Source organism: Bactrocera tryoni, chromosome 2 (genome assembly GCF_016617805.1).
Source record: "Bactrocera tryoni isolate S06 chromosome 2, CSIRO_BtryS06_freeze2, whole genome shotgun sequence".
NCBI lineage: Eukaryota > Metazoa > Arthropoda > Insecta > Diptera > Tephritidae > Bactrocera > Bactrocera tryoni.
Genome location: NC_052500.1, coordinates 13,455,406 through 13,474,152, shown reverse-complemented (window position 1 = coordinate 13,474,152; position 18,747 = coordinate 13,455,406). Strand labels below are relative to the sequence as shown.

The 18,747-nt window shown below is 36.0% G+C and overlaps 1 protein-coding gene across 1 annotated transcript in view; it reads right to left on the bottom strand.

Moving 5' to 3' along the window:
* The window catches only part of LOC120767544 (slowpoke-binding protein), an 81,722-nt gene extending 64,267 nt beyond the window's left edge, over nucleotides 1–17,455 (bottom strand). The window contains exons 1-2 of the mRNA XM_040093653.1: nucleotides 17,402–17,455; nucleotides 16,104–16,386 (exon numbers count right to left, since the gene is read on the bottom strand). The gene's annotated coding sequence lies outside the window, so the exon portion shown is untranslated. The remainder of the gene's footprint in view (nucleotides 1–16,103; nucleotides 16,387–17,401) is intronic.
* Nucleotides 17,456–18,747: the final 1,292 nt, after the last annotated feature.

Below are 18,747 nucleotides of genomic sequence, written 5' to 3'. Positions count from 1 at the left end.
TGAGACGCAGTCGCGGCCAACATTTGAAAGAGATGATTTTCAAAAAATAAGTGCAGAATGTTCTTTCGGATGGTAGTAAACATTTGACATTAAATTTGAAGTTTTAGCATTATTTCTTAAAAAAAATAGTGAACTTCGTAATGGATCCCCATCTACTTGTATAATGGAGCGGTTTTTCTCCCATTGTTACATATCGAAGCAGACAATTTTTTCATCTAAAGTAATTATTCGTTATTACAAGAAATTACTTTTTTTAAACGATTTATCTTTTCAAAATATCAAAGCTTGTGCCACTCAAATCAATTCTTATATCTTATAAACCAATTTAACAGATTTGAAAATCTTGGCGTCCGCTCATATAAACGATACTTTTAAGCCAGCCAGTGAGCGGTAAAGTAAATAGTCAAAATTGAAATAATAAGAAAACAAAAATAAAAATTTATCTCTCTAATATGCTTGTATTCATGAAATATGTTTGTTTATGAGCATTTATCGATTAAACTTGAATGTCAATCAAACACAAATAATCTCTTCTAGGATTCTGCCGCAAGACATAAGCCGCTGACAACGCAAACAGATACATGAGCCACAATGCAACGAGAGATTTAGTGATCAGCAATGTGAGCAAGGAGAAAGTGTGTATAAAATACTTGCTGTTTAGAAAACCAACAACAAGAATCGATTTAAGTTTACTTCTCATTTATTTACAACTTATACTTGCACAAAATTAATATGTTTTGAGTGTGTTGTTGTGCGTTTTTTCGTCACTTATTTACTTATATGAAATGTTTATTGTTTGCTTGCGGTTGATTAAAGATTACAAATTAGTAAATATATGTTGTTGTGTCTGATATATTTGGCTATAATGTGCATTTAATCACCAGATATGTAAGTGTAGTAAGCAGTTAATCAGCAGAGCAAGTGTAATCGTGTTGTAAACTGTTATTGCAACTAGTAATGTGCTTTAATAATAGTTGCATATAATAATTGATACCTAAATATGTGCATAGGCAAGCTTTAGTGTTGCTGGTGAATATATGCAATTTGAGGTTATAATGAATTTCAGCTAATATAGAAATAATGTTATTCATATACAATAAATAACAATATATAAATTAAAATTCTTGTATAAATATTATCAAAGTTTAATGCACTTATGTCCACATTTCATAAAATTGCCAAAAGAAGATGATAACTCATAATTAAGGCTGCCTGATTACCACGCGAGCATAAATAATATTTGGCTACAATATATCTTTGTCTAGCATCGTGTAAATAAGGATTTATTGCTGTAAAGTGAGTACATTTTAGCAGCTAATAACAGCACATATTGACGTCAATTTTCAAATCCACGTAAATTCAGTACTCAAGCCCTGCAATTATAAAATATTTTAAGTAAAATTATAGTGGTTTATAAGCTTGGCGTGATTAAAATGAAACCGACCCCAGCAAACAGAACAAAGTAGCTTCAATTACATTTAAATTATTGTTTGCTCTTTGCGTTTAATTGCCTGCTTTGCTCTCTGGGATTTCACAGCCGGCAATTAATTCTTGTAGTCGGGTTTTATTATACTACAAGTATATATGCCAGCGCGCTGTTGAAGGCGTTGCACAGTGATTTATTTGCGTAATAAGAGCGTATAAATATACATGAAATGTGAAGAATGCACTTTAAGGGGAAAGAATAAGAGTAATTTTTAATTAGATTTTGCTTAAGTGAATGAAAGTTATGGAAGCACATAACATATTCTGTTATGAAGTGAAATTTTTTCGAGTGCGAAGAGGTTTTCTCATACAAAAGAACAAACAAAGAACAAAGATATAACTTATTAAAGCACAGCAGAATAATTTTGCGAAATTTTGTTTTATATAAAATAGATACATTCAGAGTTTCAGTAACAACTTGTTAAAACCTTGCTTCAAAGGTTGCTAATTTGACATCAGAATTCTCTTTTACAACTTTTAAGGCATTTTTTTTATTAAAAAAACATATTTAATATAAAATAATCCAAAGAAACCTTTAAATTTGCTCTTATTTAAAGCCCATTTCACCACTGTTTATTTACTAAGAACCAACACATGCCTTCCAGTAAATCACTCATACGCCCTGTACTACTTTGTTATACATTATAAAGCCATTTATCATTAATCTAGGTGTGTCTGTTTGGAGACTACATATACCGGCGAACCTTTTTAGCGCCAAATTAAGCAATCGAATAAATGAAATAGTCGTAATATGAACTACAAAGCATAAAAAAGGTTACAATGGAGCCATTTGTAAAAAATCTACACACACGCTCACACTGGCCTTTGTACGAAAAGTCAAATAGACGATACTCCTACAATATGTGAGAAAATAAAGTGAAAAGAAATTGAAACATAGCAAGTCAAATGAAAGGCAATGTAAAGTGTAAGTGTAGAGAAGAAGAAGAACGGCGAAAGCTAAATTAGGCGATTGATAGGCAATAATCAAACTACAGAAGAGTAAATAATATTGAAAGGCTTGTGGAACGAAAATTGAATATTTTTCAGTGCTATTTGAAGACTATATGTATACATAATTTAGATGCAGTATAAGATGTGAAGTTTACTTTTCATAATTACAATTTCGACTTCGTGGGAATAAAAAACATATTTTGATATATTGCCAGTCCAATTTTTTGTTCTTCATCTTATTTGGCACTACAACCGTGTCTCGATTTGGGCTGAGATTACAAAACTTCGCCAGTTGTTTCTATTCTTTACGATGTCACGCCAGTTGTACATTCCAAAACAGGTTGGTATGCACTTGGTTCTTCTATTGGATGCGTAGGCGCCCTTACTTCAGTTGTTCACCTATGTGTCGCAAATCGAAGGAGCCTTTCGCTGGAGCATCATCTGCCATGCGAACGATATTTAACTATATTCATGTCACCATAGAGCTCATACAGTTCGTGGTTTCATCTTCTTCGATATTCATCGAACTCAGTGTTGTCGAATGCTCCATATAATATGAACGCGAATATCGAGGGATCTACCAAATACTCCAAATACCTTGTCTTGTCCACGTTCACCTCAAAATTAACCGCTTTCACTTCTCTTTCTAGGCCGTGCTGATGGGTCTCTTGTTAAGGCTTTCGATGTTAATATCAACTGCGTGTAATTTAGCGTAGACAGTGCCACTGCTATTCAGATTAGGGGAACGTCACACCTTTTCCCGTAATGATGGTGAGATGCCGTTCCACAGTTTCCCTATACCGAGTTGCTGATGAGTGCTCTTAGAGAGAAGGAGTGCAAGTCGTGTAGAAAATCGTTCGACTGTCTGTTGTGATTGCAGCTTATTGACTTCAAACCTTCCTTGTGTTTACTGACGTGCGTTTTATGCTGCACAGAGGCGGATGCGTATCATGGCCGCGTCAATGTTGGAACCTCGGATAGTACGCACTTCTAAAACACTGGAGACGTGTCTTCGATCTATCACAACATGATCGATCTGGTTTGTGGCTTTTTGATTCGGAGATATCCAGGTAGCTTGATTAATTTTTTTATGCTGGATTCTAGTTCTACAGATAACCAAATTTTGGGCCCCGGTGAAGTCGATGGGCCTAATCCAAATCGCATTCTAGGTTCATTCCCTTAAATCGTCATACTCAACACGTTTGCAGTTGTCGTCATCAAGAGGGGTCTCTCATTCGAGGCGGGTTTCTTTTTCTCGTTGGTAGTATTTTTTACGTGGCAGGTCCCAAATCAGCGCTCAACTCTGGGGAGTGAATGTGTTTTGGAAGTTGTGAGCTGCTTGAGCCATATGTTAAAGAATCGTTTATGACCACTCCCAAGTGAATGGCGCTCAAATGGCGCTTTCCTCACTTGGGTGAACTTCTTCTACAATAGCTCCATCGTTTTATTGTGGTCCAATATTGTCGGTTCCGTCAAATGTGCAGCGTCTTGGCGAGAGAAGTAAGTCACAAAACCTGAGGGACTAAATTGCATATCTACAGATGGGCAGACGGACGTGGCTAAATCAGCTCGTCACATTGATCAATTATGTACAGATATGTGTACATTATCTCTCTCTGTCTGGGTCTCTGACGTTTCCTTTTGGGTGTTACAAACTTCATGGCAAACTTAATATACCCTGTTCAGGGTATACAAATAAATAGTAATTTATTATTTGAGAATTTCTCCAGATTCAACCAATGCGCAGTTTGTTTATATCCCTTAAAGTTTGCATTGAAATGTTTATTTCAGCCAGAACTTAATTCATTTCAAGAATATAGACTATTTAACGCACAAATAAATTACGATATTGACAGAGGGGAATAAATTTCGCGTAGCACTCGTGTATAGAAAGCACACGCTCTTTAATTGGTTGTGCGTTCGCATTTATTTACCGGATGCAGGATATTTTAGTTAATTTGCACTCGGTGCGAGCGCGGAAAATAACGATTAATTAACAGCTATAAATCGGTGGAAGCAATTTATTTGCACATTTTGACACACATATGCTCCTGCGATGCGCGAGCTTGGCGCTATTATTTAAAGTAATTTATTATAGGCACTTTCAATGGTTGCTTGATTACAAATTAATTGGTGTTAATAGTGGCGGCCAACGAAATTGTTCGCACGCCCAAACTTGTTTGCTAAAATAGTCGCAGTTTTGACATCATTATCGGCTGAAATTTATGCAATTTGGCAAATTGTTGTTGGTTGTACAAATTAGAGCTGATATTTTCTGTTTTTCCTCAATTTTGCTTGATAAATTACTATTAAACTAATTATGGTGTTTTGCATATTGTTCGCTTTAAATATTGTTGTTGTGTTGCGCATAAAATTTGCAATAATCAACAACTTTTGACGTTTATGAAAGGCACATTAATTTGGCGTCAAAAATATGCTCGGCGTAATTAATGTTTTTAATATTTTACTCCACTATATTTTTGATTAAAGATCAATAAGGATATAGTACTCTAAGGAGTTCAACTAGTACGATCGCCTCAAACAGGTGATTTTTTGGATTTTTAAGGAAAACGGCTAAAAAAGTTAGGTGAGTTGGGATTAGGTTAAATGGCTGTTGCCTTGGCTTTGAGGGGGAAGCACACTTAATTAAAGTCCTTTTCGATACAAAACGAAAAACTTCTGGAGTTGGATATTAGCTATCGGCAAACACGCCCTGAACCTATTACAAATCTGCTTAGGTGTTTTATTTTTATTTCCGTCATTTAGCCTGGATCTCTAAAAGTATAAGATCCAAGGTGCCTTTGATTTGATCTGCCTAAACCGGGACAATCATGTATGCAACTGGCATCTGGTAAGGTGTTCAATGTTACTGAGCTTCCCAAATCAGCAAGGCTGGTCGACTACAAGAGATAAAGTCTTGAGTGCACAGTGAGCGAACTTAAGTCTGATATCCCTGTCCTACTATCAGAGTGGGTTGTCACCACGCTTAGAAGACTAAGGCTGATGGATATCTGCCGCCGGTGTACTACTCCACCAACCCTCCACTCAACTTTTAATCCATCCGTAAAAAAAGTTCAATGCCACTCTCCTCCAACGTTTTTTATGAGTCTCAGGGCAGCTTAGCGGCCCTACACTTACGGGGCAGTGTTGACCCGTCCTCTGCAGCAAAACATTTTGGGCTAAAGTTAGTGTGGTTCGTATTGCACCACAAATACTGATGGGAGCAGCCCGTTGAACACACGCCAATATTTTCGCGTGTCTAGTATTTTCAAATGCCTTCTACCGAACAAAAATTCCGCAGAACATTATGGTTTCATAGAAATAAAGAACTTCCTTTGGTAAGAGTCCACACCTTTTGCCAATGGCTCCACTGCAGCAGTACAGGGCAACCGATACCTTACTTGCCTTGCTCTTCTCTCGATGTTGGGTTTTCACAAGAGCTTCCGGTCTAGGCTAAGACCTTGGTACATAACTCTGTCAGTAAGCTGCAGACGCTTGTCTCCTATTCATGGAGGATGCGCCTCCAATATTTTGTACATCCTAGGGAATAAAACCAACTCAGTTTTGTTGGGATATATAGAGAGGTCGTTTTAAGCGGCCCAGTTGCTTACGATACAAAGGTATCACTAGGTATTCAGAAACTTTATCTCAAACATGAGAGCTATATCGTCCACTTAGGCGGTCACTCGCTACTCGACTTTCTCAAGCTTTTTCAGAAGATCTTTGAAAACCATGATACAGAGAAGGGGTGAGAGAACTCCACCTTGTGATATGCCACTACTCATATTCCATTGTGATGATTAATGTATTCTATGTTTCACCACCATCGTTCTATCGCAGAGATGTCTGAAGACAACATGCTTAGGGTTCGATTCAATCCCAAACGTTTACAAGATATTAAAACTTAGCAAAAAGATAAACTGAAGAAAAATGGAATTTTGCTCAAAAATTGAAAAACTAGAGGAAATACAGAAGATATACAAAATTAGCAAAACGGTTGGAAGATTTGTTTTCGAGTTACAATTACAACCAATTTGAAAAATGTAGTTTTAAGGAAAACGCTTTTATGATAATCTGTTTGACTACGTCGACTATGGACGACTATGGACGACTGTACTTAATAAGACTACCTATACAACTCAAATAATATTTGAAATATTTTCTAAAATTTTCAGTATGTTTTTTAAATGTATAGAATTTCCAAATATGTAAAAAAAATTAATAATTTTTTTTTTTTAATTTTGCTCCAGAGGCGTATAAGGTTAACATGACAAGTAAACTTCCTAGACACAGATGTGTGGATTTAGATATGAGTTTGAAAGAGTTAAGCATATACCGAACATCTGTACGTGCCATTGTTGTTTTTGTAACACATATTTTTCAAAATAAATGGGTGTGCTAATGACTAGCATAATAGCGAACTAACTGACTTACTTTCCAACTAAACACCTTTTCAACTAACAATTGACTCGACACTTGTGTATACACTACTTATATTACAAAATATAAAGTAAAGGATCGGAATACAAATTGTGTAGGTCAAAAAGCAGCAATGCTGAGTTTCAACAACATACATTTTTGTGTTATTTTTCTTACAATGACATGAAGAGAGCGTCACTTTGTGCTATCACTTTTATAGACATATTTCCCTTCATTCAATGTGCTGTGTACTCGTATTCGAGACGTGTAAACGAGCCTGCACGAACAATATTTATTGTTAGCTTATTAACCTGCATTTACACAGAGTCACTTTCAGGTTGTGAGTGGTCGTATGACATAAGGGAGGCGGTTCATCGTTGGCCATTCAAAAAAGTGTTGCCTTTGGGCTTTTGACTATTTGTCACTTTAACTGCTTTCGTAGCTGTCGCAGTGTAAATATACGTGTAATGGACGTCGGGATACTCCTAGGCAAGAGCAACATGGTTCATGTATGTAGAGATGAAGAGTAGAGTATAGGCTAGACACTAACGTTTTACCCATGACTCACATGACATGTGGCACATGTAGCATATTTTTGAGCATCCACAACATGTGGTTTATGTAAGCCGATAGACAGGATAGTCAATAGATACATCAGCACTGTGTATTCATGTATTCGATATGCGACTTGTGTTAGCAAATTTCAACTATTTTCTTGCTTAAAATTTGCTGAGTCTTATCCTTTTTGGAGAACTCATGTAAAGCATTAACTTTGATGTGTTTGCGGGCAGTCAGGCGTTCTAAAAATATGCAAATTGGTGTGATATGCTGTAGAATATTAATATGCATAAACTTATTTATATGAGTTTGCTTAAGTGAATTTCTATGCATATTAATTTCGAGGTATGTATGTTGCAGATAGAGGGAGCTTTACAAATTGACGATGTGTATAAAATTTAATTGTGTATATAAACAATTTTTTGCAGAGATTAAGTGGAAGCTAAAGGCTTCCATTTTAATTTCTGACTAAAAATTTGTTTTTTTTTTAACATTGATTTGCATACAATCTTGTTTTTAATCTAGATATTTTCTATTTTAATGAAAGGAATATTTTACAATTGAATCTTGAAACGCTTTTGCTGGCATTCAAATAAATAACACGGAAGCCGCTCGACCTTTTCATGTGACATCGCTTCGATTTCTGAGCACTAGAAAATTTCCAAGCAGATTCGACGTTTTCAAGTCAAATTTTATTCAGCGATGAAGCTCATATCTCGCTGAATTAGTATGCAAACAAGCAAAAATTTCACATTTGCAACGAACAGCAACCTGAAGAGATTCAAGTGCTGTCATTTCATACAGAAAAAACAGCACTTTGGTATAGTTTGTCGACCGGTGGAATAATCAGTCCATATTTCTTCAAAAATGATGCCGTATATAAGTAAAGCAGGCACCGTGCCTGGCCAGTGCTTAAGTGACGTTCACGCCGCGATGTGATGTGATATGAAAGTCACAAGGTGGCTTCACGGTAGCTGGCTCTATATAAGACACGCAGGCAAAGTGCCTGGCCAGTGCGAGAATGATGCTCACGCCGCGAAGGGAAGTGATTTGAAAGTCACAAGGTGACTTCACGGTAGCTGGCTCTATATAAGACACGCAGGCAAAGTGCCTGGCCAGTGCGAGAATGATGCTCACGCCGCCAAGTGAAGTGATTTGAAAGTCACAAGGTGACTTCACGGTAGCTGGCTCTATATAAAACATGCAGGCAAAGTGCCTGGCCAGTGCGAGAATGATGCTCACGCCGCGAAGGGAAGTGATTTGAAAGTCACAAGGTGGCTTCACGGTAGCTGGCTCTATATAAAACATGCAGGCAAAGTGCCTGGCCAGTGCGAGAATGATGCTCACGCCGCGAAGGGAAGTGATTTGAAAGTCACAAGGTGGCTTCACGGTAGCTGGCTCTATATAAAACATGCAGGCAAAGTGCCTGGCCAGTGCGAACATGATGCTCACGCCGCCAAGTGAAGTGATTTGAAAATCACAAAGTGACTTCGCGGTAGCTGGCTCTATATAAGACACGCAGGCAAAGTGCCTGGCCAGTGCGAGAATGATGCTCACGCCGCGAAGGGAAGTGATTTGAAAGTCACAAGGTGGCTTCACGGTAGCTGGCAATATATAAAACATGCAGGCAAAGTGCCTGGCCAGTGCGAACATGATGCTCACGCCGCCAAGTGAAGTGATTTGAAAATCACAAAGTGACTTCGCGGTAGCTGGCTCTATATAAGACATGCAGGCAAAGTGCCTGGCCAGTGCTTGGGTGACGCTGATGTCGCGAAGTGATGTGATTTAAAAATCGCAAGGTCCAACGTTAGCTGGCTGCCAGCTTTTACACATCGCATTAATCAAAGGATTCATTGAGAGAACACTTCGGTGAGCTGTACTAATCTCACATTTTGTTGTCTTTGCGGCTTGCGTACACAGTCTATATGAGCCGGTCCTAGTCAACTTTGATATTTTCTTCATATCTGTTATTAATAAAACATCAAATTTTATAGGTAAATATAAAAACGTCTCGACTTGGCAGACTAATTTCTATACAGAATCTCTGAGGCATAGAAAATTTCGCATATAGAATAATAAATATCAGACCAAACAATATTATGAGTATTGTCAAACTATAAATGACAAATGGTTTTAAAAAAATTCAACAATAGAATTGGCTATTTGCAGCAATTAGTGTCGGAATTTCGATAATATCAGGGGATGTAATCATGTCAAGTGATTGACGTACATACATTTGGGCAGTAAATTTGATGGACGTACCTGCTGGCAGTCGAGTATTGTATACAAATTGCAAGAAAATCTTACAAAGTAAATTTACTTAAATGCCTAAACACATATGGGTAAATATTTATGTATGTACTGATATGAAATTTCAACGTCAAAGTAAACAAAGGCAGACACGCTGCAACAATCATAGGTTGTGCGTTTACTTAATTCATTTGCATATTCAAGCACTGTTGCACCTATTTGACTGTCTCAGAAACAAGTCACGCACAACGAATTCCAATCAATCCATGCGTCATGCGTGTAACTTGATTTATTCAATTCCATTTGGCAATTGAAACTATTGTGTAGGGTAAACAATTATTATTTGTTGAAGGCTATGTGATAAGTGACACCAAAGCAAATAAATTGAGTGCAAGTGTTAGAATTTATAATTACTAAGCAAGAGAAATTCTCAAGACTGCAACCATGACTAGTGGATATTTGCTTTACTGTTATGTTATACAGATAATGTGGAAGTATTAATGCAATAATATGCGCATATGTGTTGTTAATAGTAAAATGAAAAGTTATCGTACAATAAAACAGATGCTCAAGAAATTACTCATACGCTCTGACGCACATCGCATTGTGTGTTTTGGAATTTTTTGATGATTTAGTATCGTTCTTTATCCTAAACAGGGCTTAATAGCAAGTTTTTAATTAGTCTTAATCCAGAAAGTAACGTCGGACACCCTAAAAAATAAAATATATAAATAAATGATCAGCATCATCCTCAGTTTTTGAGATATTGTTCCGAAATTTGGTTCATGTCCTTTTTTCCGCGAGAAGCTCTTCATTTAGAACCATCGACATCGGACCACTTTAGCATATAGCTGCCATACAAACTGAATGATCTGAGTCAAGTGCTTGTATGGAAAACTTTTCCAATTGACGAAATATCTTCATGAAGTTTTACATGGGCTAATATCTAAGGCAACTGTGTAATCTCCGAAGAAATTGTTTAAATTGAGTCACTATAAAGTACAGTTGTCATACAAATTGAACGATCGGAATTAAGTGTTTGTATGGAGATCTCTTACAATTGACGAGATATCTGCACGAACTTGGACATGGGTTAATGTCTAAGGCAAGAATGGTATACGCATATATAGCTGCCATACAAACTGAACGAGCGGAGTCAAGTGCTTGTATAAAAACTTGTTCATTTAATAAAATAATTTCTTCAAATTTGGCGCGGGTTCTTGTCCAGAACAATGGCGTAATATCCGCAGAAATTATTGAGATCGGATCACTATAGCATATAGCTCTCATACAAACTGATCTATCGAAATCAAGTTCTCATAGGGAATATTTTATTTTTGTCAACGGTATTATAGCTTCGGTGCAGCCGAACCCTATATACCCTATATACGAATCAGTTTCTACTCGATTTGATATCCTATAATCATGAGGTCATATGTATTATCAATACTCCTTCTTGCCTTCAATACACTTTTGTCATCTGAAACATATACAAAAATGTTTAAATAAAACTTTGCCCACATAAGTAAATGATTGATATGTAAGAAATAGGTATCCACATAGTTTCGATTCATAAACTTCTTCAGCTAAAACTTTGTCTTTAAAAGGCTATCTCTAATAATAAGCAATGTATGGTGGTAGAAGTATTCTCTTTGCCTTATCGATCTAAAACTTGTAACTTTTTAAATTGTGTTTTTTATATTTCAAAAGCATTTTTAGCAGAGTTTAGCACTTTGCCACATATAATTTATGTAGATATGTATATGCCAATATATAAAGATGTTGCTATGTGTGCGCGCATAAATCTCAGTTGAGTCACTTCCCAATTGTAGCTCGTTATTTGAATCAAAATACTTGATTTGCTGTTGGTTATTGTATTTCTTCGTCGACTTCCTGATTGCTAAGTTTATACAACAAAGCACTTAGCTTTTATTGCTGCAATTATAGGTACTAACGGTAGATATACTAAGAGTTTTTTGCGGTGAACGAACAGTGAATTGATGGGCACATACATTCCATTTTATGAAGACTTTTATGACGCCAGCACATGGGCTCGTAAAAGTTCATTTAGTTCGTATGCGACTTTTTCATGCCTTTTAATGTGGAATTGCGGTGAAAGTCAACTATAAAAAAAAGAAAAACAACAACAAAACGTGCATAAAATACTAAGCATCTAAATATTGTATAGAAGACTAAGCCAATATTAGTTAAAAAGTTATACTTCAATATATGTTAAAAAGAGTTTAGTGCTGCAGTATATTGAGCTCCAAGTCAGTTGTGTGCTTTTAAGGCAAAGGAAATTTATAGCTTATTGACAAACCCTTTTGGCCATAGTAGTGCTTACTATTGCCTCTTCGCTACGCAATACTTTCTTTGCATCATAATCATATTTACTGTTTATTGTCGCCTTTTCTGTTAGTAAAGGCTCAAATTGTAAATACTTAATAATTCGTGCATGACCCATGTAAACTCACTGAGTACCCCTTGCAAGGGAGGGCACCTAAGCTCAACGAAATTATTTTCTCACATTTGTATGTGTGCATTTTTTTGCTTTCTGCGCTTGCTTTGCATATTATAAAATATTTATTTATGTTTTACTATGACTGCGCTGTTGCTGCTCAAATGCCGCACTGCTACTGTGCGCTTACTTAGGACCAATAAATATTGTTCATACGCCGCGGCGACCAGCTATTTGTGTAATATAATAATGTATATGTTTATTTTGTGTGGTTGTGCGGTATGCGTTCGTGTTTTTATAACGCCAATAATTTGTAAACAGCTGCATTAATAATTCGATTTTGCTTTGAGATATTTATTCGCTAGATTAAAATAAACAATTCCGCATGCAAGTTCATTCACTAGCACTAGATTGGAATTTAGTAGCGGTGCAGTGTGCATGTTTACGGTTCTCTTTAATTCTTCAATACGTGTTTATATATTGGTATTTTCTTTTGGTTAGCTGTGTGTGGTTCTCTACAGCGGTTTATATGTTTGTTTTCTTTTAAATAAAATCTTTATCCACTTAACGAGGCGGCCATGTGTGAGAGTAAACAACATAAAAACTTGTCTACACTCGAAACAAGCGATGCATAGTAGTTTTTGTGCACTTTAAGAGTAGACTAAACAAGAAAAAATGTTAATTTATGTTGCACTGAAGTTATAATACTATAACAAATTGAAAAGTTTTCTTACCAGAACTTTGTTCAGTCACTTTGTATGGCAGCTATATGTTATAGTCAACCGATTTTATTTATTCTTCGAATATAGCATTGTTATCTTGGATAATAATCTCTGCCAATTTTGATGAAGATATCTCTTCAAATGAAAAAGTTTTCCATACGAGCACTTCATTCCAAACGTTCAGTTCGTATGGCAGCTATATGTTATAGTCAACCGATTTTATTTATTTCTTCGAATATAGCATTGTGACCTTGGATAATAATCCCTGCAAAATTTCATGAAGATATCTGGCTAATTGGAAAAGTTTTCCATACTTTATTTCGATAGTTCAGTTTATATGGCAGCCTTATTGTATAATGGTGATATTGGCCATTCCGTCGAATGAGCAGCTTCTTGGTGAGAACACAACCTGTTACAAATTTCAGATCGATATTTCAAAAACTAAGGGACTAGTTCGCTTATATACACATGAACGGAGTTAAGAATAGACAGACAGACGAACCTGATTAAATGATAGATCAAAAAATTTATAAAATCGGTTCATATATCCTCTTAGTCCATACATAGTGATAGTGACTTAGTGGTGTAAACAAACAAGTTATTTCTTATAAGATCATGACAGATTAATTCTGTTAGTAATACAATGCAGAGTCAGCAATAATACATCTGCAAGGTATTCTAATCGTGTCGGTCTTTATGTGTATTCATATTGTGTATTCTTAAGTATATGTGCTGCATTATGCATTTGCAGCTGACTGCTTTTAACTCACACAAAATACTCATAATTACACACGAAATGACAGCAATTTCAAACGCCAGATACACACATAATTCTTCATACACAAGTAGCTGCACATTTGAGCACGCATGACAAATTCACATACATACATCATCAAAGCACAGCTTGGAATTTCGAAGATGTCACTTTGCGTAGCATTGCTTACGCGCCAGATTTTGCGAATTTCTGTCCTCAAAATTTATCATTTGTTGTCAGTGGAGCGTCCTTGTTCTAAAAATATATACAGCTAACAGAATTTCGGTTATGCAATTTGGTGGGGTGCGAGGGGGACAAAAGACTACGGCATGAGTGTAGGAACAAAGAGATGAAACATGGGTTTACGATTATCAAACATTAATTTAGGCATAAAAACTGCAATGTTTTCTATACGAGTATGTATTTGTGGAGTTATTGTGCTATGTTGTCGAAATTGTGGTCTGCCACTTTCAAATAGTAGCCTAAATTTGTGAGATTTATACAACAAACATTTTTTGGCTTCGTACGCGGATCTAAGGACTTAAGTGGTACCTAAAAATGATGGGATTCTTCAGGAGGCATTTAAGCTGCCTTTACTGTGTATGCGGTGTAGGACTCATTTATGTTAAGAATTTGTTAAAATAAATCAATTATTTTTCCAATTTCCAAAAAGCTAAAGCCATCGGGCTATGCTATATACGTAAATAAAAGAAAAGATTTCATACAAAAAAATTCTAAGACAGTTTTTTGTTGTTTATCTCAGTTTTGTTTAAACACTCGTCAAAGGTGGATACAAGTGAAGAGAAAAGATTCCGTATAAAGTTTTTCTTCGATAAAGTCGAAAACGTAAGCCCGGCAATTATGTGAAATTTTGCTTTTGTCGCTCCAGATTCCGTCAGTGACGGCAAAGATGTACCTTATTACAGGAGACCGATTGCCAAAAATATTCATACAATGAAGATAATCGTTAAAAATATTTGCAAATTGAGAGAAGTTATCGTGACCGACCATCACTAATTTGATTGCTCAGAAGCTAAAGATTGCACAAAATACCGTTTGGAACCGGGTGGATACAAAAAAGGTAGCTCGTTGTATGGCTGCTACACGAGTTGAGCAAAAAATCTAAATTTCCATCTTCGAATCGTTGCTGAAATGCAACAAGATCGATATTTTTCTGGAACGGATGATTACTGCTGAAGATATGAGGGTCACTAGCAATAAACGTCAAGCAAAAATGGTCCGTGTAGAATCACTCTGAGACGGATCAACAGTGACTAAGCCATAATCTCAATTCTGAGATCCTATATTCAAAACTGTTTATTATTATTTAATCGACTTAAATCGTTGGACATTATTATACCTTGTACAAGATATATAAAGTTTGCATGCAATGTTTATAATAGGAGTGTTTTGTTATATGCTTGGTGGGATTTGCGGGGAATCATGCAAGTTGCGCTGTTATGCCAACAATTGAACCGTTTGAAGGAAGTAGTCGACCAATAGCGGCCAGCTTTCTGCAATTGCAGAAAAATGTTATTCCATCAGCGTAACGCCATATCACACACATCTTTAGTGACTCACTAGAGACTTCGAAAGCATGGTTGAGTGGTTCTTATGCATCCTCCGCTGAGTACGGATCTACCACCAAATGACCACTAAGTTCATCTGTCTGAGCAATAATTTTGTTGCTGCTTTACTAGCATTGAGTTGTGTTGGTAAAAGGAGCAAATATTTACGACTGAATTGCTAACATAAAATCCAATTAATTAGCGGTATTTTAAGACCCGTTAGATCAACACTACCACTACTGGTCTAAGTAATATGTATGTGGCTTTCTAACTTGTTGTGTGGTGGCAATGCGTTCTTGTGTCTACAAATGCCACAAATCAAAAATTAAACCAGATTTTGCTTTGCACATTCTTTTCACTCTCTGCGTGTGCCACATACCAAGCTGCAGTGTCAGTTATTATTTACTTGTTTGCAACTTGCTTACGCACCCTTACGAGGCTTTTGGTTTCGGTTTGGTGTCCTTCAAGCTTAATTGAAATGCACTTGTGGCCAGCAGAGGACATTGAACGCAGCATTGCAATTTAATTAGGTGTGTGGGTGCGGGTATATCGTATATGGTTTCACGTAATATGTACACAGGCGAAGGGATGGTTTTTGTTGTTTTTGTGCCCACTCAATGAACTGTAAATTGTTGTTGATTGTGAGCATATTGAACGATTGTATATTTACTTGAGGGCCCTTTATTTTGTATTTTTTTAGCGAAGCAATAAATATTATTTATTATTTTTTTCGGGTTTCATTATATTTGAATCTGTTTAATTATAAAAAACAATAACTAAATTTCATGTTAAGAAAAGTGAAAAATAACATTATTAACAATTTTACTTAATCCTGACCTGCCTTACACACTACTCTCAACACATTTAAAAATATTTTTTTTTTAAGTTTTTTTTTGATATTGAGAATCAAGTAAACAGGTACTACAACAACTACTCACCTGCAACCGATATCCATTCATTTACTGCTTTAGTTGAATAAACGATTTTCTATTTTCGAAATAAACTTTTTAGCTCACTACGGGCTGCGTGTTGCTCCACTTGCTTAGGCGCGTATTCTTATTATTTTGCTTTGCACACACTTAAACAACATTTATTATCGTATAATGAAAACTTATGCCCTGCATTATGTTGTGGCTATGTTAAAACGTAATTGTTTTTGTTTTTTTTTAATTATTTTGTGATACACTAAAACATTACTTTAATGCTATTTTATGGATTGAACTGTAAAAAATCAAACAAAAATTAAATTATATTTAATTTTCCCAAAAGTTTATTTAATTTAATTAACCGTAAAAATAAAAAAAACTATATAAAATATATTTAATTTTTTTTTTAATTATATTTAATTTAATTAACAGTAAAAATTAAAAAAAGTACATATGTATATATTTCTTAAAATTATTTTCAATATATTTTTTTTCACTTAAAACAGAAGTTCGTGTTTTGCTGTTTTTGTTGAATTTGTTTTTTTGTAATGCACACGTTTTTGGATTTTTTTCTATTTTTGTTACTAACATGCCGCTTCAGCTGGCTTGCACTTGCTTTTATTGCCGTTTTTACTACTAACACAAAACTCAAAGAGAGAGAGAGAGCGAGAGATGTGATTTTCCAGTTCAATGGCAGTGTGTATAATTTATGCAAAGCAGAACAAAAAAAAAAACGTGAAATTAAAGTTGAAGTTTAACATACGGGACTATAGAGAGCAAATGCTCTCGCACGCTTAAAATATAATTTTTCCTGCTTCCTTCTACGTTGTGCTGACCTTTATGCCACATATGTGTACATAGCAACTTTTTGCACCATGCTTTCAGCTTTGCTGTGATAAGCATGAAAGACTTTGAGTATACTTCACATGCATATTCTTTGCTTACAAATTTGCCGTTTCCTTTTCTAAAATCCAATTTGAACTTAACTTTTACTTTTACTAAAAAAGCTTTTATCTGGCTTAGCAGCAATTCACACATCTCACTGTATGCTGTGTTTAAATATACAAATGTTCTACTACACGCATCCACACATTCACACACATTCACAGGCACACAGTTGTGTTGAAACTTAGAGGCTTCCTTGCACAAGTGCTGCACACTTTTGTTTGCTGAAAATCGAAAATTGCCAAGAAGCTGCTAAATTTCACTTTTCCTACAATTGCGACACATTTGCATTCGATTGTTGTTATTTTTTTTTTATAACACACTTTCCTTAAGCTACAACCAATTGTAATTGTATATTTAAATACCAGCTGAACCAACAAAATGTCACATCCGTCGACACGTCCACTTCGCCCTGTGACTCTAACTTGAATGATTGAGCGGCCTGTGACCACAGAATTCATCGGCGGCCGAATATGTGCGTGCCACACGTATGTTTGTGTATGTGTTTTTTATGCGCTTGCGAGTGTATCCATTAAGTTTATATTCCACTGACACGCAACAGCCCTTGTTGCCGCGCCACACATGCCCTACAAGCACATTTGTCTTTTACTTGCACTCTCCAGCTGATACTGAGAGTAACGGAAAATTTCCAGTAAAACTTACTTGCTCACTTACTTTTCATCGGTCCAACACACACACACACATACGCTGGTGCAAGAGAAAAGCTTCGCTCCGCTCGCTTCGCTATTTTCCTTTTTGTGCGGGCGCATTTTGCCTTAAATGTGTTTTGGTCAGTCACAGCTGATTTGTGCTTTTCGTGCTGTTGTTGCTGTTTCGTTTGCGTAAAGGGCGCAAATGGTGGCACGCTGGTGTGGTGGCGTTGTGTAGTGAACTTTTACCAGCGAACTCATGCAGATTGATGACGTTTGAAAAGCAACATAAACAGAGAAAATACGGAAATGGCACGCTACCGAGTCAAATAGGGAAAACGCACAAAAAGTAAACGTCAAATAAGTTTTAAATTTTTTTTAAACTTGTCTTTTTCATGGTGCTGGCTTACTTGTTGTTTTTTAACATAGAAAAGTATTTTTTCGTAAGTCAATTGTAGAATTTATTAATATTTTAATTATTTTAGTTAGTAATTTTGTTTTCAATTGCAGTTTTTTATGTAGAAACATGTTCTATGATTGTCAGACTAGTTCCTGCTTTAACTATTGGTTTTGAAGTTAAGTTAAGCTTAACGATTATTTTCCATACTTACACATGGGTTGTGTTTTATATTTTGGGACTAGAAAACAAAAGCAAATATTAATCATCGAAAATCGTTTTATTGTTTTTCAAAATATTCTAAATTAATCATGAAGTATCTCCAAAACATATGTTCTGAACGCATCCACCGCCTCTTATTCTTCCTCTTTATTGACATAGACACCGATTACGCGGTTATAGCCGAGTTTAAAATATCGCAAAAACACTGTCAGAGCTGGAGTGTTTTCATCCATTCGCACGTCATGACCTAGCAAGTGTAGCCGCTGTCTTTTAACTCGCTGAATTATGTCAATGTCGTCGTGTAACTCGTACAGCTCAGCGTTCTAGCGACTGCGGTATTCGCCGTTGCCAATGCGCAAAGGACAATAAATCTTCCGCAGAACCTTTCTCTCGAAACCTCGTAGCGTCGTCTCATCACATGGTTTCCTCTGCACCATATAAC